This window comes from Miscanthus floridulus, chromosome 12 (genome assembly GCF_019320115.1).
Source record: "Miscanthus floridulus cultivar M001 chromosome 12, ASM1932011v1, whole genome shotgun sequence".
Lineage (NCBI taxonomy): Eukaryota > Viridiplantae > Streptophyta > Magnoliopsida > Poales > Poaceae > Miscanthus > Miscanthus floridulus.
In genome coordinates, this window is record NC_089591.1 from 33168382 (window position 1) to 33194296 (window position 25915).

The following is a 25915-nucleotide window of genomic DNA, read 5'->3' on the forward strand; positions in this document are numbered from 1 at the left end:
TCGTGGCCATCAGCTTCCTTCCTTCAGGTATCCCTAATACTGATACCCGATAGTAGCCCCTGAGCCTACGGAGGAGTAGGATACTTTTTCGAAGGCTTTTTCAGATGGAAGGATTCTGAGGGTCTTGATCTCCCTTTGTGGGCCGCTAGATGTCTTGGTAGGGTCACGATTCCTTTCCATCGCATTCAGACTCTTCGGGAGCATGCAGCTACGAGATTCGGGGGGGTCAGAAAAGATCTCTCTTGATTCCGATCACTCCCTAGGACCCGATCGATCTATCATTGATATGCGACCACGTACTCAGTCTCCTTGTGAGTCCAACTTCCCCTGAGCCCCGCTCGTAGCAGTGTCCGTTCGAGGAGTCAGCTCGTCTTGTGGTCGTCCTCCATCAAATGGTTTTTCTATAGAAATGGAGGGGCTGAGCCATGCCATGTTTTTCTCAATGGATGAATCATGGTACTTAGTGAGCTGTTAATGGGCTCGTCCGAGTGGGGCCCTGGCTTCCCATTCATGGGGGTCCGACATGGGTCAGCTGGTGACTGACTCTAGATTCCTGATGGCCAGTCGATATAGTTCTCAGGTTTGTTTGACTGGTCCCAAGGGCTCATTGCCTTTCTTCGAGGAAAAAACATGGACTGTGCTTCGGCTAAGACTCGAACATAGGTTGGGATCAATGTTTTCAGATCGTATTATCGAGGCTAGTCATATGACCACCGATAAGTCGATAAGGGACGATTAGTCATCGATAAGGGACGATTAGTCGGTCCTAATCGGTCTAATCGGCTAGTCGGACATTTAGTCGTCCTTGTGCCAAGATGGCCTGATCAACCATGTATATACTATATATATATGATGTAAATATATGTAAACATGGCAGAGGAGGCAGAGTGGTGGCTCATCTTGATGCTGCGGACGCCGGCGAGAGTCGCGGACGGAGCTGCAAACTAGAAGGTCGGAGGAGGAGGAGGTGGCGAGCTGGTTCAGGCCGTGGAGTGCCCTCTGCTCTACCGCCCACTGTGCCTCGCGCTCGCCCTTGCCGCAGTCTGTTCGTGAACGCCGTCCGCGCGGACAGGGGAGGAGACAAGGCGAGGTGGCGCTCAGGTCGTGCTCCAGGAGCTTGCTCTCGTAGATCGTCCGCACCCGGCGCTTGACCGATGGAGCTGCGCCGCTGCAGACGAGCTGCACCGGCGACGGAGCTGCGCCGCTGCGGACGGAGCTGCAGCCGCGCGGAGCTACGCCGGCGGACGAGCTGCGCCGCGGACGGAGCTACGCCGCTGCGGACAGAGCTGCAGGCCGCGGACGAGCTGCGCCGGTGGACGGAGCTACGCCGCTGCGGGACGGAGCTGCGAGAGAGAGCAGAGCCAGAGCGAGAGAGAAATGTGCCGTGTGCGGCGGCTGCAAGCCAGCTTCACTCGTCAGTCGTCACTCAGACACTTCACTCTTATCTTACCCTAATGGGTCAGCTATTAGGTGGGCTGAATTCTTAGCTGGGGTCAAATTCTTTAGCTAAATATACTGGCCCAACTAGTCGTCATGTGTGTCGGATCGGACGACTATCGTGATTAGCCGCAACTTATCGGACGATAAGGTTTCTAATCGGTCCAAACTAATCGAGGACCCTATTATTGAGCACCTTTTTACGATAAGGACGACTAATCATGATTAATCGTGATTAGTCGTCCGATCTGTAATCATTGGTTGGGATGCCCGTGGTGCTTGTGTGCTCGGGTGCTGGTCGCTAGCAGGCCCATCCTTAATCACCCCTCACTCTAAAGGTGCCCTAGAGCAGTTGTGAACCCATCGATAGGCCAACCTTTGAACTCCTGGGCCTTAATGGGCCATGGGACTATTTTTAGCTCCGTATCCCTCCTTTACCTATGGTGGGTTTTGGCCCATCGAGGGGGCGAACTGTCGTCCGACGCACCCTTTGAGGGGGCGGCTGGGGGTGATCGAGGAGTCGGTGGCCCCCTAGCGCAGAACCTATCTATCAAGATTGATGATAAGGTCATCCCCCGAGGTGTTAGATAGTTAGATAGGCCAGGCAGTGAACTTGTAATAAGTAGATAAGCTTTAAACTTTTATTATGGCCGAACAGACTTTTGGTTCTTCTCCCTTTTTTATATAAAATGGTTAATGCGTTGCAACCCTTTTCATAGTTAAGGCTGTAAAGCTCGGGGTCTGGGCAAAAAAACTCTGATCATGCTGGTGAGCAAAACGCTGTAGCCACTGGGGCGTAGGTTTCTTGTGGTCTGACTAGTTTTACTCAGCGTTTGTTTCCACAACCCTTACTTATAGATCTTAACGTAAGAGAGGATCGGGCGCAGAGAATGTTTTGGGTAGATATACTCCTATCAGCCCTCGAGTGAGGCCCGACCCCTTGTCGTTGTTGGGATCGGGTGCGAGGAGACAAAATAGCGAAACCGATAAGAAAAATGTTTTCCGCATTTCAGAAACATCATTCTTATTTCTGCAAGTATATGCATAGGCTAGGGGTAAAAGCAACGTAGTTGTTTGATGTTCTAGGCATTGATGAAGACTTTGTCGTCGATAGTCTTGAGCTTGTGGGTGCCTGGTCGAAGCACCTCCATGACGACGTATGGTCCCTCCCATTGCGGACAGAGCTTGTGGCGGTTCTTGTTGCTTTGGACGAGGAGCACCAAGTCCTCGACGTTGAAGGCCCGACCCTGCACCCAACAGCCATGGTACCGGTGCAACGCTTGTTGGTACTTGGCCAAGAGGAGGAGGGCAACGTCGCATGCTTCATCGAGCTGATCAATTGGCATCCTCGAGGGACGCCTCGGCTCCCTGCTTGTCGTACGCCCTAACCCTCGGCGCTCTGTAGTCGAGGTCGGTTGGGAGGACTTCCTCAAAACCATAGACCATGAAGAAAGGTGTGTATTCGATCGCCTGGCCAGGGATCGTCCTCAAGCTCCAGAGTACCCGCGGGAAGCTCCGCAACCCATCGTTCGCATAATTTGTTCAGCTGGTTGAAGATCCTAGGCTTAAGGCCTTACAAGATCATGTCGTTCGCCGCGCTCAACCTGCCCATTTGTTCGGGGGTGCGCCACAATGGCCTAATCGGCATGGATGTGGTAGTCATCATAGAATTGGAGGATTTTTTTTTGGTGAACTGTGTGCCGTTGTCTATGATGATGGAGTTTGGGGCTCTAAAGCGGTGGACGATGTCAAGGAAAAATTGCACGGCTTGCTTGGATTTGATCACAGAGATCGGCCGAGCCTCTATCCATTTTGTGAACTTGTCCATGGCGACAAGCAAGTGCGCGTAGCCCCCAGGCGCTCTTTTGAGGGGTCTGACCTGATCAAGCCCTCAGGCCACGAACGATCACGTGATAAGGATCGTCTAGAGCGCTTGGGCCGGTAGGTGGATTTGACGAGCATAGTACTGACACCCTTCGCTGGTGTGCACAATTTGCTCGACGTCGGCCACCACGGTTGGCCAGTAGAAGCCCTATCGGAACGCGTTTCTGACCAAGGTTCTGGGTGTGGCATGATGTCCACAGACCCCACCATGGATGTCCTTTAGCAGTAGCCTCCCTTGTTCAATGGGGATGCAATGATGTAGGATCTTGGTATGGCTTCGCTTGTAGAGCTCCTCCTCAATAATGACGAAGGACTTGGCGCGGCGTGCGAGCCGCCGGGCCTCCGTTTTGTCCGTCGGGAGCACCTAGCGGAGGAGGTAATCGAGGTAAGGTGACCGCTCGGAGTCAGGTGCTTCCTCGGCGGTCCCCTCTTTGATGACCACGAGCTCCTCGGAGGCGATAATTGTTGTTGTCATAATGGCTTGCAATCGACCGGACTTATCGGTGCTTCAAACCGCCGACTAGTAAATTTGTGTTTGCGCGTCTGGCCCGGACGGTGTGCTCGGAGGACACAAGGGTTTATACTGGTTCGGGTGGAATGTCCCTACGTTCAGTTTGAGGCTGCTCATGTTACCGGCACTTGTTTGTAGTAGGGGTTACAAACGGACGAGAGAGAGAAGGTCCCAAGTCTCTGATGGAAGGATCGAATGGAGTTGAGTCTAGTTGAACTCGTTGAAACCGTTCAACGTTTAGCCGTGCCCTTTGTGGAGCGTCCTGCTTCCCCTTTTATAGTTGAAGGGGAAGGCGCCAGGTTACACGAGAGAAAGAGAGAGAGAAAAGCGAGGAGGAAGAAGGCCTCCGGGGTCGCGACGCTCTTCATCTTCTTTACATGGGTCCCGCCAGTCCTGTAGATGATGATGGGGATGGCTCCACTTCATGACCCTGTTCATCACTGGCGCTATACGTGGGTGTCGTCAGCTGGTTGTGGCGCTCCATTCCATCCCAACGAGCGGCATGGTTAGCAGATACCCCCGTCGGAAGTTGCATGGGGATTAGGTAGCATAGTGCTGACACGCCCGACACTGTTGGTGACGTGAGTCCTCAGGTATGGCCCATCATGGCCACGGGCCACGTCAAGACGCGTCTACTCCCTTTCTGGTGTCAAAAGTTTAACCCTGGGTTCGTACTCTTAGACCCGTAGTGGTTGAAGGCGGTACGGACCCCCGTCGGGGCGAGGGCGGAATCCCCTTTCGAGGGGTCGGGTGAGACAAAGTCCACGCCCGAGGGGGTCGGGCGAGATGAAGATCGCATCCTCAGGGTCAGACGTGATGGAGCCTGCGCCCTCGGGGTAGGGCGTGACGGAGCCCGTGCCCTCGGGGTCGGGTCACACGGAGCCCGCACCCTCAGGGTCGGGCGGGGCGGAGCCCGTACCTTTGGGGTCGGGCGAGACCAAAATATGCTCTTGACCATCCGGGCGAGTTAGCGTTCGCGGCCATCAACTTCCTTCTTGCAGGTATCCCTAATACTGATACCCGACAGGACTATTTAGAGAGAACAGTTGAATCTATCCTGACGTATGGTTCACGTATGAATCATTCGTTTTCAAAAGACAAAAATATCTATTTCTCTTGATTTCCTAAAATGTTTCCTAAATGGGAACTAGAACCCATCCAGTGTTGATCATTTGTGGTTCCATACACAGATTAAGTTGCATTCTTCATTTCTTACTGTTAACCTTGTTTAGCTCAATGTAACTTGAGCCCCTTTCTAAATGAGTGATGTATGTGTTGCAGGTATCAGACATCAGTTGCTTCAAAGTTTCCCGCTTTTTATATCTCAGGTACTGATATACTGATTTCTTTTCTTGGATCCACTAAGTGTGTGGGAAGTCCTTTTTTTCGTTGGTTCTTGTCACAGGATGGAGCAAATGGAGCTGTGAAAAAAGAAAGCTTTGGAATATAAACAAATAACATGGAGGTGCAGAAATAAATGTTCTGTTAGTTTTTTAGAGCTCTCTTATGCTTATTTAACTGGTACTGTAGAACACAGTCCATTGTTTAAGCATGACTAGTTAGACATTGTCACAGAGAGGTGATGTTCATATTAGGAGTAATAGAATCATGTTCATTTCAGGCTTTCAGCACTAGAGTCCTTTTTTGTATTCCACATTTCCACTAATGCATTCGATATATTACCCCTTGGGCTGTTCAATACAGTTGAGTTATTCATAACAGTTTACTTGTGGAATTTTACATAGCCCTTATGGAGAAACCCTTGCATTATTTTGGTAGCATTAGGGTTAACATATCTGTGAGGATCTCAAATAGGATGATGGCAATGATTCCAGTATGAAATATAGAATAGAGACCAAAAGACCTTGTTTTACTCTGGTGTCTGTTTTCACTGAGCTAAATGAAGGTTGAAACTAAGTAACTAACTTGCCTTATATTGGAAGTCAATGATTCAAATTCACATCTTATAGTGGATTTGGATGGTAGTATGTTCCCCCCTTCGTTAGTTGAATTGGTTTCCGAGCAAAGCAGAAATTGATTCATTTAGCTAAGACTGTCTTTGGTCCTTATGCTTTCTATATATATATGTCGCAGCATGTGGATCCTGAACCTGTGCGAACTGAAAGGCCAGGAGAATTGACAGCATATTACAAGATTGCTAGTAAGTGCTCCTTAACTGATGTATGTGTACTTAAGGATTATATGTGGTTCCTAAATCCTAACACTTTCACTTGTTCAGAACACTATACGTGGGCCTTGGACAACCTATTCATTAAACATAACTTTGCTCGAGTAATCATTCTAGAAGGTCTGACATCTAAGATGATCCTTTTTCCATTTATTACTATATATTTTCGTTTTCCAACTGGTTTTCAGAATTAATTTACTAATAGATGACATGGAGATTGCCCTGGATTTTTTTGACTACTTTGAGGCTGCAGCTAAATTATTTGATAATGACAAGTATGTTACATTATTATGCTTTCTAATTACAAATCTGAGGAACTTGATATATAAATTTCTCTACTCAATTTCTATTATTCTAATCACATTGTGGCACGGAAGGACAGTTATGGCTGTTTCTTCTTGCAACGACAATAGGCAAAAGCAGTTTGTTAACGACCCTAGTTTGTACTATGATACTCCTACTTTCAAATTCCTTTCCCTATTTAGAGGGAATACTATTCACTTTGCTATGCTAGCGCTATGCAGAAGCCCTTTACCGCTCAGATTTCTTTCCTGGCTTGGATGGATGTTAACAAGGTCCACTTGGATTGAACCACTAGTAGAGAATAGACTTTCGGTTTTTGGCTTTAGTCCCAACCAGATTTAGGTTTGGGACTAAAGTCCCCTGCCCAGCCATCAGGATCAACACCCTCCTAAGTGAGTACCCAATATGATAGTCCGACAAGGACTATTAGACTGGATACGTCCCTTAGTACATCATCCTAGTACACTTCATTAGATGTACATAAAAGCCAGCCTTCATCTAGGATCAACCAAAGAGATAGAGAGTACATCACAACCAAGCTTAGGTTACATTACAAGTTCAAAGGTACTCAAGTTTATAAGCCATAGCTCACAAACTTAGTTCATCACACATGATCACACATCACATGTCTACCATCGAAGTCTAGCAGAAGTCTTTTAACATAACATAGTTTATTGATAACGGATGCATGGGTGTGCTACATCCACACATCTATGGAACATGAACTCCTTCACCACTCGTGATCCAGCGGGAACTTGGGAGCATAGAAGAAACCATGTATAGGAGCTACGGTACCTACAAAACTCAAGATCATACAGGGTGAGTACTCAATTGTACTCCGCAGGACTTACCCAATATAGTAAACAAGGATAATGCATTTGTGTAGTAGCAAGGAATGTTTGATTTTGCATAAAAGCATTTGAATCATAAATAACAAGTGAATCCTGAGACTTAGCATTGCAAGCATAGCATGGGTAAATAAACTAAGAAATTAGCAATTGGAGCTCGACCTTCCACGAGTCCTAGATTCAAAAACCAACACTAGTCCGCATATAGAAGTTAGAACTTATTGCCTTCAAATAAACACTCTGCAGAGGGGTACAAGTTAACCGACTCAAAACAAGAGATATCGCCCATAAGACCTGTTGGTACAAAAGGTATACCTCGATGTTTCAACCTTTCGCAAACCCGGCCCGAATATCACATGAAAAGTTTTGATTGGTTTCCGGTTAATGCCACCACCATCTAACTGGCGACGCCTTCTTGCCAGTTCCACGGATAGACCGGTCGCAATTAGTTACTTGGCTTGCCACTCCCATAAACGACAAGTGGTCTGTACAATTTTATGTTCTCACTTGCTATCATGGATACACGGTCCTTAATTGGTTAGCGAGCTATGTCATTCAAGAAATCACCATGTTCTTGCCATGACCCAACCCCTCGCCAACCATTCATCAACACAAGTTCATCATTGGTCAAGTTTTAGATCATTCTCCATTAATGTTGCTTAGTGGACAATCATGCCTAACATCACGCGAGTAATGAGAAACCCATCATTAGCTCAACTCTAGGATCTAAGCATACTAAGCATGAATTAATAAAGAAATTCAAGCAATGGTTAAGTGTTGTGGCATCAACAAGGTGTGTGATAGCTCAAGCAGGTAACTCTTGGTTGATCTAGTCATATAGTATCATATCGATGCAATAGATAACCATAGTTCATTATGCATTTAGCAAAGCATAGGGATGCATAGGGGCCTGCCTTGGTTATTGTCGTTGGGAACCTCGGGTTCCACCGCTTGAAGCTCCTCCGCAACTTTGGGCTCCTTCTCGTCACCTATATATGCATGATGCTTGATGAGTACAATGCATAAAGGTAAATGGTATGGGATGTCATGCAATGATATTACTTGATTAACAATTGATGACATGTATTAAGTGTTTGAGTGTAGCACTATTGGGCTATCGGCCTAAGGCATCGGATGATCTAGTGTAAAGGTTGGACCGTCCGCTGGTTCAAGGACTTAGTGAAAACAAGATGCTGGATTCTTCGAACGCTCCGCGACTAAGCATGGACTCTCCGGTACTAGGTCTGTGTCCTCGAGAATCCTCTCTGGGTTTGGCTATAATTCAATGGAATGTTCCGTCAGGGTGACGAACCATCCATCAGATTTGGTCTATAGGGTGCTGGCGTTGCTTAGTGTTCAGGTTCATCGAAATGTTCCGCCAGAGGTGACGGATCGTCCGGTAGGAACTAGTCACGCTCGAATTTCTTACTGACTCTAACTAATAATTCAGCGGACACACCGGTGAAGTCGACGGACACTTCGCTGGATCAGGTCTATAGCCTAGGCTCTCTATCTCTGTGTCATAATTCATCAGACACTCCATCAAATATATCGGACCCTTCGGTGAATTATTGCGTGCTCTGTTTAAGTGTAACTAACAGACATTCAGTGTTGATGGACACTCTGCCAGGTGGGTGTTGACGATCACTAGCACCAATAATAAACCATCAACATAACCTGCATATATGCTTAATTCCATCACCAAACATAGGTATAGGGGTTTAAACTAACAAATTTCATGAGTTTTGGTGAATTTGTGTTTTCAGCAGATTTTAATCAGAAAACCATCAAGGTGGACCTATTCGTCAAAGTAAATCATGTTTATCTAGGATGAAATCGGCTTGGGAAGACTCTAGAAGACTCCAGAGGCAAACCACCAAAGATGGGGCCCACCTATCACTATGACAGGCCGGCTAGCCCCACCTATAGGCCAGCCGGCCTATGGGGCCCACCGGTCAGCCTTTGCTTCGAATGTTGGTTCTCCACCGCCTCCTAGATTGCATCTACGCCGTCCTTTTAAGTCAGTTTGATCCGAGGGTCCAGAATTGATGCTACCCCTTATATATATGGCCCTGTATCCCCTTCGGCAGAGCCATCCCTAAAACCCTAATTCATATCTTTAGGATCGAGCCAGCTATCAAAACAAGATTAGTCCTCCATAGGATCTAGTCTTATAAATAGAAATAGTGAGATGGAGAGTGAGGGAAGAGTTTGGAGGAGGTGCTATCCTGTCGATGCTCTCTCTACGGCTTGTACCTTGGTGGATTCAAGTTCTATCTGAGCTTGCCTCTGAGATTTCCCTAGTAATAAACTTCTGATTCAAGTAAGCATCTTATTTATATTGTTCTTTAGGTTCATGACTCTTTTCGAGTGCTTTATTCCTGTTCTAGAGGGAGTAAAGTATTAATTGTAAGTGTAAGCATGGTGCTTAGACTTAGGTTAATCATGGATGTGCCCTGCATTCTAGATCAGTGGTAGCTCGCGAGGATGACTCTTATAGCCTCGTTGAATCCTTTGTAGTCCACCTCTTGTTTGTAGGCCAAGTAGGACCTAGTTACTATGGAAAGCATCCTCTGATGGTGTATTTCCTTAAGTAATGTCCCTAGTTGAGTAGTAGAAGATATAGCTTATCCAAGTCAAAACTAGAGAACCTTAGTTATCCTCTCTACGCTCCTGTTTATCCTAACCTTGTTTCTACCCTTAGTTAAGTTAGACCATAGTTAGTCTCACATGTTTCCCTGTGGATATGATACTTGGAATACTTCTGGGTGAAAGCTACAGCGGTATCCATGTGCTCACGGATTTATTTGTGTGCGTTAATAAATACCAACAAGCTTTCTAGCGCCGTTGTCGGGAAAACAGTTGCTGAATTAACTATGAACCTAGCTTAACCTTATATCTTTTATCTTTTTTCTTTTTTTCCTTTTCACTATGGATTCCACTCCTATCTATCAATATGCTAAACCCATGAGTGCAAGCCTAAAGCCACCGAAATCTTCAGAGCCTATCCTATCACCTGCGAGCTGCGCTCGTGTTTTATAAAATTGATTCAGGAACAATCCTTCTTGGGAGAAGGCGATGAAAACTCATACTCACACCTATGAGAGTTTGAACAGACCTGCGCATGCCTACGTATCACAGGCATGTCTGACAAAACCTTAAGATGGAAGTTGTTTCCATTCTCTTTAATGGGAAGAGCTAGACAATGGCATAGTCAAACCGTAGGAAGTATGCAAGGAGATTGGGAAACGTTATACTCTAAATTTTGTTTACGTTTCTTTTCCATCTCTAAAGTAGTTAGCCCTCGAAAAGAGGTTCTATCTTTTAGACAACTAGAAGAAGAATCTCTTGCCACAGCTGATCAAACAAAATATCTATCCTCGAGAGTGGATACTTATTCTTGATGGTTCTTGCATTGAGTGGCCGGTAATCTATCACCATCTTTAGTCTATGGTCCTTCTTGGTCACGAACAATGCTAGACAACCCCATGGAGAAGAACTAGGTCTAATGTAACCCTTCTCCAACAAACTAGTTAGTTGTCTCTTCATTTCCTCTAATTCGGGCGGTGCCATCTTATAGGGTTGTTTAGACACAGGTGCAATTCCAGGTTCTAATTGAATTAGAAACTCTACATCTCTCTTCGGTGGCATTCCCGTTAACTCTTCCAGGAACACATCAAGAAATTCACACACAACTAGAACTAACTCAACTCCCTCCGACACATTGGGCTTGGTTCTCAAATTGTTCAAGGCAATTTGCTGACTTTGAGATGCATAAAGGGTAACTGTCTTTCCTGAGGAGTGACTTATCTCTATGGATCTAGGTACACATCTAATGACACACTAATGCTTGACCATCCATTTCATACCCAAAATAACATCTACATCATTCCCCAACTTTAGAACAATTAGGTTGGTTAAAAACTCCAAGCCTGCTATATCAATCTGAGCTTGACTAACTACTCGGTTAGACACATGGGTAACCCCAGGGGCAATAATCTGAAATCCCCTTCCAAACTCCATAGTTGAAAGCTTATTATCCCGAACATATCCCTCATGAATGAATGAATGAATGAATGAATGCGATGCTCCAGTATCAAACAACATTCTAGCTGGGACAGAATTGATGGATAACTTACCAATTATCATGCCATCATCCAAGATAGCTTCCTCGGCGGTCACATAGTGTAGCTGAGCATTCTTCTTGGGCACATTAGTATGCTTGGGAGTGTGTGCTCACTATGCGGCTGCTTGCTGCTGCTTCTATAGCATGACTAGACAATTGCAAGCATAATGGCCAAAGCCACCACACTCGAAGCATGCTCCGCCAGCTGGCACTGCCTGAGTGCCTTGCTACTACTACTACTATGGCTGCGGAGGTGGGTGATACTGAATCCACATTGGGCATGGTGCTACAAAGCCTGGGATTCTCGGTGGTACTTGCGTTGTCTTCTGCCTCGAGGACGAACCTTGTCCTTAGCCTTGATGAAAGGTGGCTCTCTTGCGACTCTCATCTCCACTACATTCTTCTTGGTTTCCGCTTTGATTGCGGCACTCACCATCTCATTAAAAGTGGGGGTCGGCACATTGCATAGCTTCTCTTGCATCACTGGGGTAAGACCATGCTCATACCTCACTTTCTTAGCTTCATCGATCTCTACTTCATTGGGAGCATACTGAGCAAGCTCATTGAACTTATGAGTATATTCTATCACCAACATCCTCCCTTGGACTAGATTACGAAACTCTGCAACTTTGATGAGCATAGACCCTGTGGGAATAAAGAGTCCGTGAAAGGTCTCTCTAAACTGATGCCAATTAAGCTATGCATCGAGCTGCAAAGGGGCATGGTAGTCATGACACCAATGAACAACTGCTTCCTAGAGTTGGTGCATGGCAAAGCTAACTTTGTCCTCTTTGGTGCACTGCACAAGGGTGAACTTCTACTCCATGGCCCACAACCAATGATCAGCTGCCATCGGGTCCTTTCCCTCGGTAAAGATGGGTGGGTTGGTTTGCACAAAACCATGGTACCCACAAAGCTACGGCGGTTGTGCTCTGGGTTGATTGCCTTGCATGGTCCCATGACTTGCACCATTCTTCCCATCATGTCATGCTACGCCTTACGATGGGCTTCATCTCTCTGAAGTATCTGTGCCCATATAGGTCCTTGATCAAATAGTGGAGGTGGTGGTGGTAAGTTCTCTCCTCCTCCAGCACCTCTAGAAGAAGAACCCCTAGTCCCAACCATCTTGTCCAAGACACATCTCCCATTAGATATGTGTTAGATAAAATGAGACAAGATTGGGTCAAGACAATGTGTTCATGGAGGAATAAAATATCAACATGCTTAGAATGGATCATCATATTCCACACATAATGCATCATGACAAGGATTTTGACATAGGCCATAGTTAAACACCAACTTAACATTACCATCCAAGTCTTGACTCACATACATATAGCAAGGACACATGATATGAGTGCAATTGTATATGTTTCTACGCGTACTAGGGACAAGTGATCAAAGCACAAGTATTTTTTAGGTTGCAAAATACGCACTCTCCTTAGGTCTACCAACATTACATCATGCCAACATTACATAAAAGGTTTTTCTAAAACTATGGCAAGTCGAACTCGCGGTTACATAAAATCATAGTGATTATGCTCCACTCTAGGCTTTAGAAGTAGATGGGATCATTGACGGATCTATCGGCTCATACGGCGGCCTCTGGAAGTTGACTAGAAAATGATTCATTGGGAGTAGATATGCCATCGGATCTACACCATATCCTAGAGCTTTAGCGTGAGTGAGTGACACATGCTCATTGTCAAGTAAGTCCTCTAATGTCCAAGTAGTGGGAGTGAAATGCCTGACTTGCAGTCTGGCTGACGCTCTAGCTTGAAGCATCGGGCTTTGAGGAACCTTGACACCATAGGCTTAGGATAACGGTATGGATATTCAGTTCTCTAGTACATTGTTGCATCATCTCCATTTGGATATTAGAGAACTGAGTGAGGGATCTTGGACATCCTCACGTACGGCTTAACTTAGTGCTGGATGTTGATATACCGAGCATGAGTGTACCAACGCTCTAACTCCAAACAACATATCATGTGTGTCTGGCACTTCACCAACTCTATCATCCTCTTCTCATAAAGAGTTTTGGGATCCATCAACATCAAGAATTAAAATACCCCATTCATCTCTGTCCTTTGCAGGAAATGCTAAAATGGCAGCTTGCTAAGCATATAAAGCTCTTCCCTCAACATGGCAATCACATAATATGCTACAACCTGGACTACCAATTCCATGGAGGTACCCTTTCCCCAACATCGCACTCCACTTCTTCATCTGGGTCATAGAGGTGACTCAGAATGTGGACCTTGGCCATATAGTCCACCATCCCATGCCCGACTCCTTTGGCATAAACCGCATACTCCAGGCGATAGGTGTAGTTGGCTCTCCACATGACCTCATTGAGCAAGGCCAGAAATCCTTCAATGTTCTCACCATGAGTTGCCATCACCAAACATCCATGTAGTGGTGTAAGACAAGGTAAGTTAGAACATCTTGTATCGTAAAACTCAACTCATGCAGAAGTGGGTAAGAGTATCTCTAAGATAGGTAAGAGTTAAGTAACCATAACAAGTGACAACCTTAGCACTCAAATTCACATTTGTTCCAAAACATTTGTGGTTTAAGGAGTCAATATTTTAGGTGCCTATAACCCCAATGTAAAACAAAGTTGTAACAACTCTCGATCATCTCTAGCTGAGCTTCGATACCCTATCCGGCTGGCGTGGCCGTTGTTAGGATCAATGCCCTCCTAAGTGAGTACCTAATATGATAGTCCAACAAGGACTATTAGACTAGATATGTCAATTAGTAGGTCATCCTGGTACACCTCATTAGATGTACATAAAAGCTAGCCTTCATCTAGAATAAACCAAAGAGACAGAGTCAATCACATCCAAGCGTAGGTTACATTATGAGTTCAAAGGTACTCAAGTTTACAAGCCAAAGTTCACAAACTTAGTTCATCACACATGATCACACATCACATGTCTACCATCAAAGTCTAGCAGAAGCCTTTTAACATAACATAGTTTATTGATAACGGATGCATGGGTGTGCCACATCCACACATCTACGAAACATGAACTCCTTCACCAGTCCTGATTCAGCGGGAACTCGGGAGCATAGAAGAAACCATGTATAGGAGCTATGGTACCTGCAAAACTCAAGATCATACAGGGTGAGTACTCAATTGTACTTTGTAGGATTTACCCAATGTAGTAAACAGGGATCATGCATTTGGGTAGTAGCAAGGAATGCTTGATTTTTGCATAAAAGCATTTGAATCATAAATAACAAGTGAATCCTAAGACTTAGCATTGCAAGCATAGCTTGGGTAAATAAATTAAGCAATTAGCAATTAGAGCTCGACCTTCCACGAGTCCTAGATTCCAAAACCAACACTAGTCCCATATAGAAGTTAGAACTTATTACCTTCAAATAAACACTCTATAGTGGGGTACAAGTTAACCCACTCAAAAGAAGGGATATTGCCCATAAGACCCATTGGCACAAAAGGGATACCTCGATGTTTCAACCTTTCGCTAACCTAGCCCGAATATCACATGAAAGGTTCGATTAGTTCCTGGTTAATGCTACCACCATCTAACCGGTGATGCCTTGGTTATTGTCGTTGGGAACCTCGAGTTCTATCACTTGAGGCTCCTCCTCAACTTTGGGCTCCTCCTAAACTTCGTCACCTATATACGCATGATGCTCGATGAGTACAATGCATAAAGGTAAATGGTATGGGATGTCATGCAATGATATTACTTGATTAACAATTGATGACATGTATTAAGTGTTTGAGTGTAGCACTATTGGGCTGGTGGCCTGAGGCATCGGATGATCTGGTGTAAAGGTCAGACCGTTCGCTAGTTTAGGGGCTCAGTGAAAATAGGATGATGGATTCTTTGGACGTTCCATGACTAAGCATGGACTCTCCGGTACTAGGTTTGTGTCCTCGAGAATACTCTCTGGGTTCAGCTATAATTCAATGGAATGTTCTGTCAGGGTGACGGACCATCCATCAGGTTTGGTCTGTAGGGTGTTGGCGTTGCTAAGTGTCACAGGGTCAAAACCATGACAAGCATGTTGTTCAAGTCGGTGTCAGAGTATGGGGTCTTCGATGGCTTAGGTGGACTTAGGAACACAAGAATCATGCAGAGAAGACACAACGGTTGATCCTAGTTTAGGCCAATTCAGTCCCTACATCCAGCAGCTGATGATCCTTATACTCAAGATCACCCAAAATCTAGGGGGTTGCAATAGAGTATAAAGGAAGAAGATTTGGTAGGGGGTTAGCTCAGTGCTAATCCTAAGGTTGCCTCACCACCGGTGGAGTCTCCCCCTCATCGGAGAGGAAGGATACGGTGGGATGCAGTGGTGGAGGAGCTCTCAATGCCCCTCTCTGGGTTGCCTTACTCTTAGTGCAGAGCGGAGGTAGATGGAATGGAATGGAGTGTCTGGTGATCAAATTGGGATTATCCCCCCTCTAGGTACGACCTTATCCCTTATATAATGAGATAGGTTAGGTACAAGGCGGTTTGAGGGTTCTAGTCTATGGTCTACGTGCGCTAGAGTCCAAGAGGGGCTTGCAGCAGTGCGCCATAGACCATCAAGGTGTCTTAGAGCCAAAGAAGCCTGGGCATCATCTGACTACCCTATTTTGACACTCTACGTGTCAGATGATGTTGGCTTGGACTAGACTCCCCTAGGTGAGACCTTTTGAAGTCTTCTTTGTGGTGAATTAGGTCGGCTCTGGGGGCTGACGTGTGGGCCTAGAAGCCCCCAAGCCCTCGGAGGATGTAGGAAGCTTTGTCTTCTTGTGTCATGTCCTGGACGTGACCCTGTCGGAGGAGCAGTTGGTAGGGGCACGCCTAGGGAGCGATGCTAGGGAGCCCCCAGGCATCGGTAGCATGGGGCTTGTCTTCTTGTGACCGGGCCTTGGCTAGCATCGTTAGTCGGGCAAGAGCCAAGGGCCGAGGCTAGAGGTGATGTAGATCGAGAGCCCAAGGCTCGAGGAAGCCCCTAAGCCCTAGGCGAAAGCTGTGGTCGAGTCAGGCTCAGTCGGATCTCTTTGCCATAGGGTGCATGCGAGCATGCCCGATGGGCATAGCCCCCGAGCCCCTAGGCCCAAGGCTTAACATACATGTATGTTAGGATCTTGTCGGGAGCCCCCAAGCCCTTTGTGCCCTCACCTAGCGTGATGGTGACGAAGGGGTAAATTCAATCTTCTCATGACTGAACCCTCCTTGGTGGGGACGGCTTCCGTTGGCAAGAGTGTTGTGCCCAGCTTGGGGCCTTCTTCTCTAGTGTGATGGATGGTGCTTCGCTATCGAGGCTGAGCAAAGATGATGCTGGTCCCTTCGTGAGTCCATGTTGCATGGGTCTTTGAATTGAGCGAGAGCTCAGCGGACTCATCTAGGAGTCACTAACTGTAGGCCTAGGGGTGCCTTCCTTTGTGATCGGAGCCTGCCGTGGGCTGGGTGATCAAGAGCGCTAGGCTCTGGCTCAGGGCCATCTGATCATTCAGAGCTCCATGCCCTTCTGAGGGCTGCGATAACGGGTCTCAATCACTCAAGCTGGCCTTCTAGGGCCAACCCTCTGTAGCCATAGATCAGGGAAGTGGGAGCGTGCCGAGGCTCAAATGGAGGCCCTCGTTGGGCTCACTAAGCGGCTCTTGACCCAACTCTAGGGAGTTGGTTCGTTTTGGGGGGATGTGTCACTCGAGGGCTCGTTGATCAGGAGGTCGGGCTACTCCATCTAGGGAGCTGGTGCAGCTCCTGAGGCCATTGTAGGGCCTCCTTGCCAGTGAAGGGGGCGGCTTATGGGTGTGTCCCATCCGCTGATGCCTTGCATAGGCGGTTCATGGCGTCTAGGGCATCATGCTTGGTGGAGGAGTTATGACACATGTGTGTGCCCCTATGCCATCCCATCTCATCTGGGAGATGGGACGTTGGGGCCACGTGGAGCAGATTTGGTGGAGGATGAGCTATAGCACTTGGTGCTCGTGGATCTGAGCTATCGATGATAGCCGGTGGTCCCATGGGGAGGTAGATCCCCCTAGGTCCTATGAGGAGTGGGCGGTGTGCTCAGGCCAGCCCGTGTCCACACCTACATGCTCAGGGTATAGAAAGGGTCAAATTGAGAAGAGAGTGGGCATACCTTTCTCTCCTGCTTCCTCATAGCTTCTCCATCCGAGCACAGTCGCACCTGTTTGTGCCTCCCTAAGGTCGAGCTTCAATGGCGGAGTGGGACATGTCGAAGGCGGAGGGTGAAATGTTGGAGGTGGCCCAGGCATGGCTGATTCTTCCCTCCTCTGGATGGGATCTACCAGATCTAGAGGTGTCAGAGCTCGCACCTAGGTAATCACAAGTCATCTCCTTTGCCCCCTTCCACCTCACTGGGTTTGGGGTCCCCACACATCCATTCATGGGGAGGTTCCTTCACTACTTTAGGCTATGGCTTCATGACCTAACGTCGCAAAGGGTGGCCCACCTTGCGGTGTTCGTCACTCTCTGTGAGTGCTACTTGGGCATCGAGCCCCACTTCGACTTGTGGAGGCAGATCTTCCGCCTAAACCTAAACAAGGACGGAGATGGATCCATGCAATGGATCAGCGCCGCTGCCATCTAGCTATGCAACAATCTGAAGTCTCGGTACCTAGAGCTCTCCTTCCCTACCTCGGAGAGGGGTAGCATCAGAAATGGTTCAACCTCTCTGACCCCTCTGGGTCCCTTTTGGCCTACTCCCCAGACCACCTAGGGCCAGTGAAGCCTCTGTCTTGGAAGAACTTGCTAGAGGGGCCTACCCTCAAGGTCATCGAGGGGCTACTAGGCCAGATCACCGCCCTAAAGGATGCTGGGCTGACTGACCAGATGGTGCTTCGGGAGTTCCTGTTCCACCAGATCCTCCCATTGATGGCAAGGCCGACCACGATGTGGGAGTACATTGGGGTAGGGGACCCATCTATGGTGGCAGAGGGTAATCTTCTAGAGGAGTCTGTGGCTAGAGTGGCATGGATGGTGTTGGGATCTACATTAGGGGAGCCGGCGGTTGGTGAAGGCCTGGCTCCCTTGTCGATGTATGAGCCGAGACCCAATGACCTCTCATATTTAGGGGAAGTCTCCATTACCCTAAGCCCTAGGGGCCAGAGAGCCAAGGCCCCCTCCAGTGGTTCTTCTTCACCGCTAGGAGGTGCGTCCCTTACGCTATCCTTGGGGGAGTCTTCGGCCACCCGATCCGCCAGGAAGCGTCCTTGCTCGAGTTCCCCTAGGGCAGGGGCACCTTCGCGAAAAAGGTGCTCTGCTCTGAGGCTCTCTTCAAGTGACAGGTGAGAGTCTTAGCCGGTTAGGCCACCGCCACTTGGAGGTGGCTTATTCATTGCTTGATGACGTGGATGTTGACTTGCACGGAGTGTTCCTCGGTGGGGGCTTCAGGTGGTGCGGTGACTCTGGTTTGACCACTGGTGCTGAAGGTGTGTCGCCACCCACTGCTGTTGCCTTGAGTGAATGGGGCAACAACGTCGGACGCTACCACAGTAGGGTCGGTCCCTACGACCTCAGTATACCAAGCGAGATCTGATGCCATGGGGGAGGCCCCTATTTAGGGAGCTTCCCCTTCCAAAGCGGAGGTGGACCAGGAGGAGGCCAACATCGCCGACCTCCCCCCACCCCTGATGCATGAGGAAGCCAGCTCTTCATCAGTAGCTGCATCGGCTCCCCTCGCGCCACCGACTAGGGGCCCACATTCTAGATGATAGCCCTGAGGCAGACGCATGGCTGAAGTTGATCAAGTGGCACAACACCTTTGATGAGCTTGTCTCCTTCTTCTATGACTCCTTCGCAGTGATGGCAGGCCACGCGGGGGAGTTCTTCATCCTTCAACAGGGGATGTATGACTCCTATAGGGGAGAGTGTTAGTTGAATGTGCCACATGCCATGTTCGGTGCCATGATCATGCTTGAGCTCTTTTGTTGTCGTTGTCGCAGGCACTGCTGGAGTACTCCCGGAGGAAGTCGGACCTCGTTTGGGAGTGGGAGAATGTCACCCCGGAGGCGCTCCTCGGCCCTCCTAGAAGGGGCATGGGATCCATGCCCATTTTGCTGCCCAACCCATGTCCTGTGCCTAGTGAGCGGGTGATGGCGCTGATAGAGGCACTCGTCCGGGAGCGTGACAACATGCGTAGCGCCATGGCGCGGTTGGAGTTCGAGCCAGCAATGGAGCGAGAGGCCGGTGCGTCGTGGAGGCGAGGGCCAAGGCTTTATGATAGAAGGCTGCTAAGGTGAAGGAAACCCGCCTAGCGGCTAAGGGTGTGGTCATGGAGCTAAGGGGCTCCATAGGCCTCCTAGAGACCACGAGGGATGCTGCCCGTTTTGAGCTCCAAGGGACCCAGCAACTCATGGCAGGTGTGCCCTTTCCTCTCCCTTCTTTCCCTCGCCTCTAGGGTGTGGTCTCTTGCTTCTAGCCACCATGAACCTAGTTCCTCTCCTTGCGCAGCATAGGGTTGCGGGTAGAGCTAGCAGATGAGCGTGGTAAGACCCTGTAGCTAGAGGAGGAGGCGGAGAAGGCACGGGTGGAAAGCGACCACCTATGGAAGGAGCTGTAGGTGGAGGAGAATGTAACACCCTAGGTGTTAAGCATGCATTTAGCCTTGGCATTGCATGAGCACAAGCATCATTGATCCTTTATGAGCATGAGCATCTCAAATATTATCTCTATGTTTGCTTATATTGCGTGTTGTCACTGAAATGCTTTACATATGCTAGGGTTTACATGTAACCAATGTATAAAATGTTTGTGGAACCCTAGGAGTACCTTAAACATGTTTATAATATCACATGGAACAACTTTGGTATGCATGACTAAGGCTAGTTTGGTCTCTAAGTCATAGTTATAGTGTAAGTTACCATTTTCAAGTTGTATGTTTGACCTAAGTTGAACTATAGCATAGAGTGTTTGCATGGCAGTGCACACTTAAGCAAAGTTGTAGTACTTGGTTAGAGTAACAACTTTTATTTTTGGGTCAAGGTCTAATTCTATGCCTAACATGGTCAATTAGAGCTCACAAAAATCAACAATGTACTGCTTTGGAACTTAGGAATTTTTTCTAAGTCAAAGTGAGTTTACAGTTTCGATGTGCCTAACTTTGTGATGATGCAACTTGCTAACCTTTGTGAATTAGACCTAGATCACTTAAGCAAAGTTGGAGCTGGTATGTAGATCTACAACTTTTATTAATAGAATTTTTGCTAACTCACCATGGTTTAGGAGTTTGGAGGAGTTGAATTAGCGCTGTCAGACGAACGTTCGGTGCTCTGATGACCAACTCAGCCTAGCCATCGTGGCCGACCAAGGGCAGAGCCTGGCCACCATGTGGCCGCTGCTGGGCAGATCTACAACTTTGAATTAGCTTTTGGTGATTAAATAAGAGTTGTAGGCAATTTTATAAGATTTCCAAAAAGTCCAAGATTATAGTATTTGGTTAAGTAGAACTATAGTTATGATGTAAACTTGTAACTGCCATGTGTAGCTTAGAAATTGTCTTCTGAAGAATATTGGAAGTGGATAGAGAATAGATATGCACCTACTCAGTAAACAAGGAGTTAGCATTGTTATCATTGTGTAACTTAACATCATTATCACAGCATGTACATTCCTCTATCACATCATCCATGATCCTTCTTATGCATTCATGGAAGTTACTTATGCATATGCATACAATAGGTGCTGCCGAGGAGATCATGTTGGTGGAACTCGACGCTGATCCACAAGAGGAGAGCCAAGAGGTGCAACACTAGGAGATTCTCAAAGAAGGAGAGCCTAAAGCTGATCATCTTCCCAAGTGCCCAGATTATCAACCCGCCACTTTCAAGAAAGGTAAGCCCCGGAGCATTATAAGTCTCCCTATTTTATTAATGTCACCTAAGTTACTCGTATTGCTGCATTACATGGTAGGAGTTGCTTGGAAACACTTGTTGTATATTACCTTTCCTTGTCCAGAAATATCTACCATGAATCCTATTTAAGTCTAGGAACGCTCCTTATGCTAAGCTATGCTTAGACCGGTAGAAGTCAGGTGATTTCCTGTCACATGCGAGCTATAGGTGATAAATTGATCACGGTTGGCTATATTGTGCTATCGTGGAACATAACCTAGTGATGTTGAACAATTAGAGACCGGGCGGAGTCTTATGTTGTGGTAATCATAGTGATTCCATCTGTGTCATTTAAGGACCGGTCGTTGGAGGTCATCTTGTCATGTTGAACGCATGCCTCTCACATAGTTGGCTGGATAAGTCATTCCGACCACGAAGCCGAGTACCTCAACTCAGGCTGGGGACACGAGCAGTTAAAGTGTGCACCCTAGAGGGAGTAAGGATGTGCGAAGAGCCAATGGCGTAAGTCCAAGGGCGAGTTAGAGTCCCGAGGTCCATGGCAGATTGGTAGTATCTTTGAGGGTGCGGCGCTGGTCTTACCCGCGATTAAACTTGAGTTGTACCAAAGGTGACCTAATGCGACCCCGATGGGGGAAGTTTGGGTGCGTGTTAGGAATAATTCTCCAGCTAGGCAGGAATCAATTCGAATCGTTGTCTGTCTTAGATAGTGAGAACTTGACAAGAGTACACTTCATCGTAGTAATTGATGGAAGTATTGGTTATGAGATATGAAAGAACTCAACTGGATATGGTTATTATTGTGTTGACTAAATGGTACCAACATGTTTGGCATAGGATAGTTGCTAATTTAGTATGAGATAGGATTAATAACTGGTGGTTCACAATTTAAGAGATATTGGACAACTAATGCTTTTTTATGCAAATAATGTCTACCAGGTCTACTTATAAGGCCTTGCTTACTCCTTGGTGTCTTAGTAATTTCGTTGATGGGTAAGTCTAGCTGAGTACCTTCTCATACTTAGGGTTTTATTTCCATTGTTGCAGATAATGTTATGTACCATGACTACTACAAGAACTGCTTTGCTCCTATAGTGGATGAGGAATAGGATCATGGCCATGGTCATTCTATATATCATCTCACCTTGTGCTTTTGTTGGAGATGACTATGAAACTGGCTATGTATCTAAACTACTATTAATTGTCATTCTGAACTATGTTGCTTCCGCTACTTTTAAACTTGGTTTGTAATAACTATGTGAACTCCGATGTATGAGAATTATTTGTGAACCTGTTGTAACATGTGACTGGTTATGTTGAATCATGTACAATCTTGGCTTGTATGTTGGTTGAATCAAGATCCTTCATGATACTTTATGGACTACCAGATTTATATGGGCTCAAGTGTGATGGTTTGACTATCTTGGTAGTTGTTATTGTACTTGTGCTCTTATAAATTGGGCGGTTCTGTGACAGCTGGTATCAGAGCAAGGTTCAACATTAAACTTGTCATATGTGTAGTTAAAACAAAGGTTTTATGTTATAAAAATCTAAAGTGTGCCAGTTGTCATCTCCTTTATGCCTAGTTAAGGACTTTTAGGTGGCTATTTAAGTACTAACATGGGTTTTTTTAATTTTGTCGTCCATACAGTGTGCTATTGTATGGATGCCACTCCCTTGAGTGGTAATGTATGGATCGAATGCCTCTACGCCTAGGTAAGAAGGTAAGTTGATGAGTGGCATGACTGCAAGATGTGAGCGTGCGGTCAGGGAGAGCTAGCTTTGATACGACTGTATATGCATGCTTGCATGTGTGTATGGTGCGTATTTAATTGTGGGTAATAAATTGTCATTGTGTAGCTTGATACGGAAGTATATGTATGGGTATACATATATGGAAGTATTTAGTTGCAACCTAGAGCCCAGATTTACATTTTTGTATATATAATTGTTGGGTTGGGCTGAAATGAAAATGTTTGCAGGTACACTAACAACAAAACATGTAGCTCATTTAGTTACGATTATATCAAGAGAACATTTGTATGCCACCACGTATGTTGTTAGGAATTATTTTTCTATGTTTGTGAGGACGTATGGAACGAGCATGCATCATGATACATCATTCATTCATGTTATTGCATTGTTTCTCCCCCTTAAACGATCTTATTGTTAAGTAACTCATTTCTATAATCGTGTTGTCTCACTCAGTTGTAAACGTTTGCTATAGATGGCAGCCCTAGGAGCCCCTGTTGCTAGCGACACCTTTTTGGCATTGTTTGGGACTCCCACCTTACTGTGGAGGGTGCTGAACTCTGTCGAGTATGTTGAACCGCCTCACTACTTTTGGAGCGAAGTGGTAACTGAGGGACAATGGTGGTACGTCGTGCGGGTCACTATCGTAGCCTATGTGAACAATCCTCAGTGGCAAGGATGGATTGTTGAGTCAGATGGATAGACCCCTTGGGAAGGTGCCCAAGTGGCCGCTTTTGAGGTTCTCAGCAAAATCTATCAAGAATTTGGTGATGAGCTTGTCAATGGGCTTGTTGGATCTTTCCCTTAAGTGGATGCATCATAGACCATTTGGACCTAGCTAGGTAGTAAGGCTTTGGTAAGAGACAGGAATAAAAGAGCAGGAAGTAGTAATGCTACAATGAGTGCCATGTATGCATTTATGAACATGTTTTACTCTCGTCAAGATAGCTACATCAGTTGTATGCAAGAGCTCCAAAGAGCATAGGCTACACAGCGCAGGATGCGAGGATGTGTGCACAGGCACCAAAGGGCAGTTAGAGCAGCCCAGAATGAAATAGGTAATTATATGACAGCCTTAGAAGCTCATCGGGGGCAGTTTATCCGTGCTGTTGCAGAAAGAGATGCAGCTAGGGCTGAGTTATGGGACGTCCATGCTGAGAGGGACGATATCATTCGCCTTGCTGAAACTAGGGAGCAACTAGGATCAGGACTGTGTTCTAGGCTACTAGGCAGACAATAGAGTTCAATCGTAGAGATAAAAAAACTCATACGTCATATTGAGGAGCTTCAGCTTGATGTTCATTGTCTCAACAACATGGTGAACCCAATTCTTCCTCCAGCTCTAGCGGTGGAAGAAGATCCTAATGTGTTGATTACTGAGGATGATGGCATGGAGGTGGATGCCGAGGAGGAGCCCAAGGACAAAGAGGTGGAGCCTTTTGAGGACGACCATGGTGATGGTGTGTCCAACATCGACAGCGACCACCCCGAGGAGTAGCTTAGCTATAGTAGCTAGCTAGATGTATTAGCTCTTTATCTTCGATCCTTATGTAATGAACTCGTAATGTAGGTCTCGATTTCATAATGTACCCCTTTCGATGTTATTGGAACTATGCATGTACTACATGTGGTGATGGTACTTTTTAATGAATTTCCTATTGTTTTTGGCATGAAAAATTTGGCATGTATGGAACGCGTTGCGAGCACGATAAGTGATCCATTTGGTGATGTTATATTGTGGAAATGAATTATTGTGCCTCTGTGTTATTGTATGAATTTATGATTCTCTCCAGTAATTATAATATGGCATGATTATATAATTCTTCTGCAATCTCTTGACGTCATCCAATAATCACTTGTTGTGGCAACTTTGTAGATGACTCACACTCGTGGAGGGGCTGGTACCAGTCAGAATGGTGATGATGATCTCCCACCACCACCGCACCCCACTCCAGCGGAGATGATGGCCCAACTCATGGAGACGCAATGTTCCATGGGAGAAGTGATGCACGGTCTCGCGTAGAATGCTAGCCGTGGACAAGAAAGGGACCAGCACCAAGGACTTGAACCTAACCAGTTCAACACTTTCAAGGACTTTCTTGACACCAAGCCTCCTATTTTTAAGGAAGCATAAGAGCCATTGCAGGCAGATGAATGGCTGAATACAATCAAGCAGAAGTTCCGTCTCTTAAGGCTCACCGAGCACCTAAAGACAGAATATATGTCGCATCAGCTGCAGGGACCTATAGGCATTTGGTGGAGTCATCATCGATCCACTTGGCCTGAGAATGCTCAAATCATCGAGAACCAATTTAAGGCTGCATTTAGGGGACATTATATTCCCCCATGTTTGATGAGTATGAAGCATACATAATTCATGAGGCTGACGCAAGGTACCAAGAGTCTAACTGAGTATCAGCATGCCTTTAACAACTTGTCATGGTATGCCACAGAGTTTGTGGATACTAATGCAAAGAAGATTGCTAGTTTCAAGAGGGGGCTTAGTTCGAAGCTGATGAAGACACAAGCTAACAGTAAATGTGCTACTTTCAATGAGGTCATTAGTGATGCTTTAACTCAAGAGAATCATAATAATATCTATGCTACATCCAAGAGCCGCAGAGAGCCTTTGAAGCCGGTGCATCTCAGTAGAGAGCTCCAATGGTGGCAAGGACCCAATACCACCCACCTACTCCAAAATACCGGCCACCTTAGAAGAAGGCCCAGCCAAGCCAAGCAAATAAAGGGTATCATCGGGCATACTCCATTGCTCTACCGCCTAAGGGTAGCACTGGACAAGGAAGCTCCAACATTCCACCTAGCAGTATGCCATGGTAGAACTGCAACAAGACTGGTCATTGGTCAAGAAATTGCCCCTATCCCAAGAAGAACAACAAGCAGAAGCAGGGTAATTCAAATGGATATCAGGGACACATGCACTATACCACCATGGAAGAGATTCCCTCTGGTGAGGTTGTCACAGCTGGTATGTTTCTTGTGAATCATCATCCTATAG

At 46.6% G+C, this 25915-nt stretch overlaps 1 pseudogene; it reads left to right on the forward strand.

Annotated features, from left to right (window-relative positions):
• LOC136495683 (alpha-1,3-mannosyl-glycoprotein 2-beta-N-acetylglucosaminyltransferase-like) overlaps window positions 1-25915 on the forward strand; it is a 70091-nt pseudogene that overhangs the window by 9773 nt on the left and 34403 nt on the right.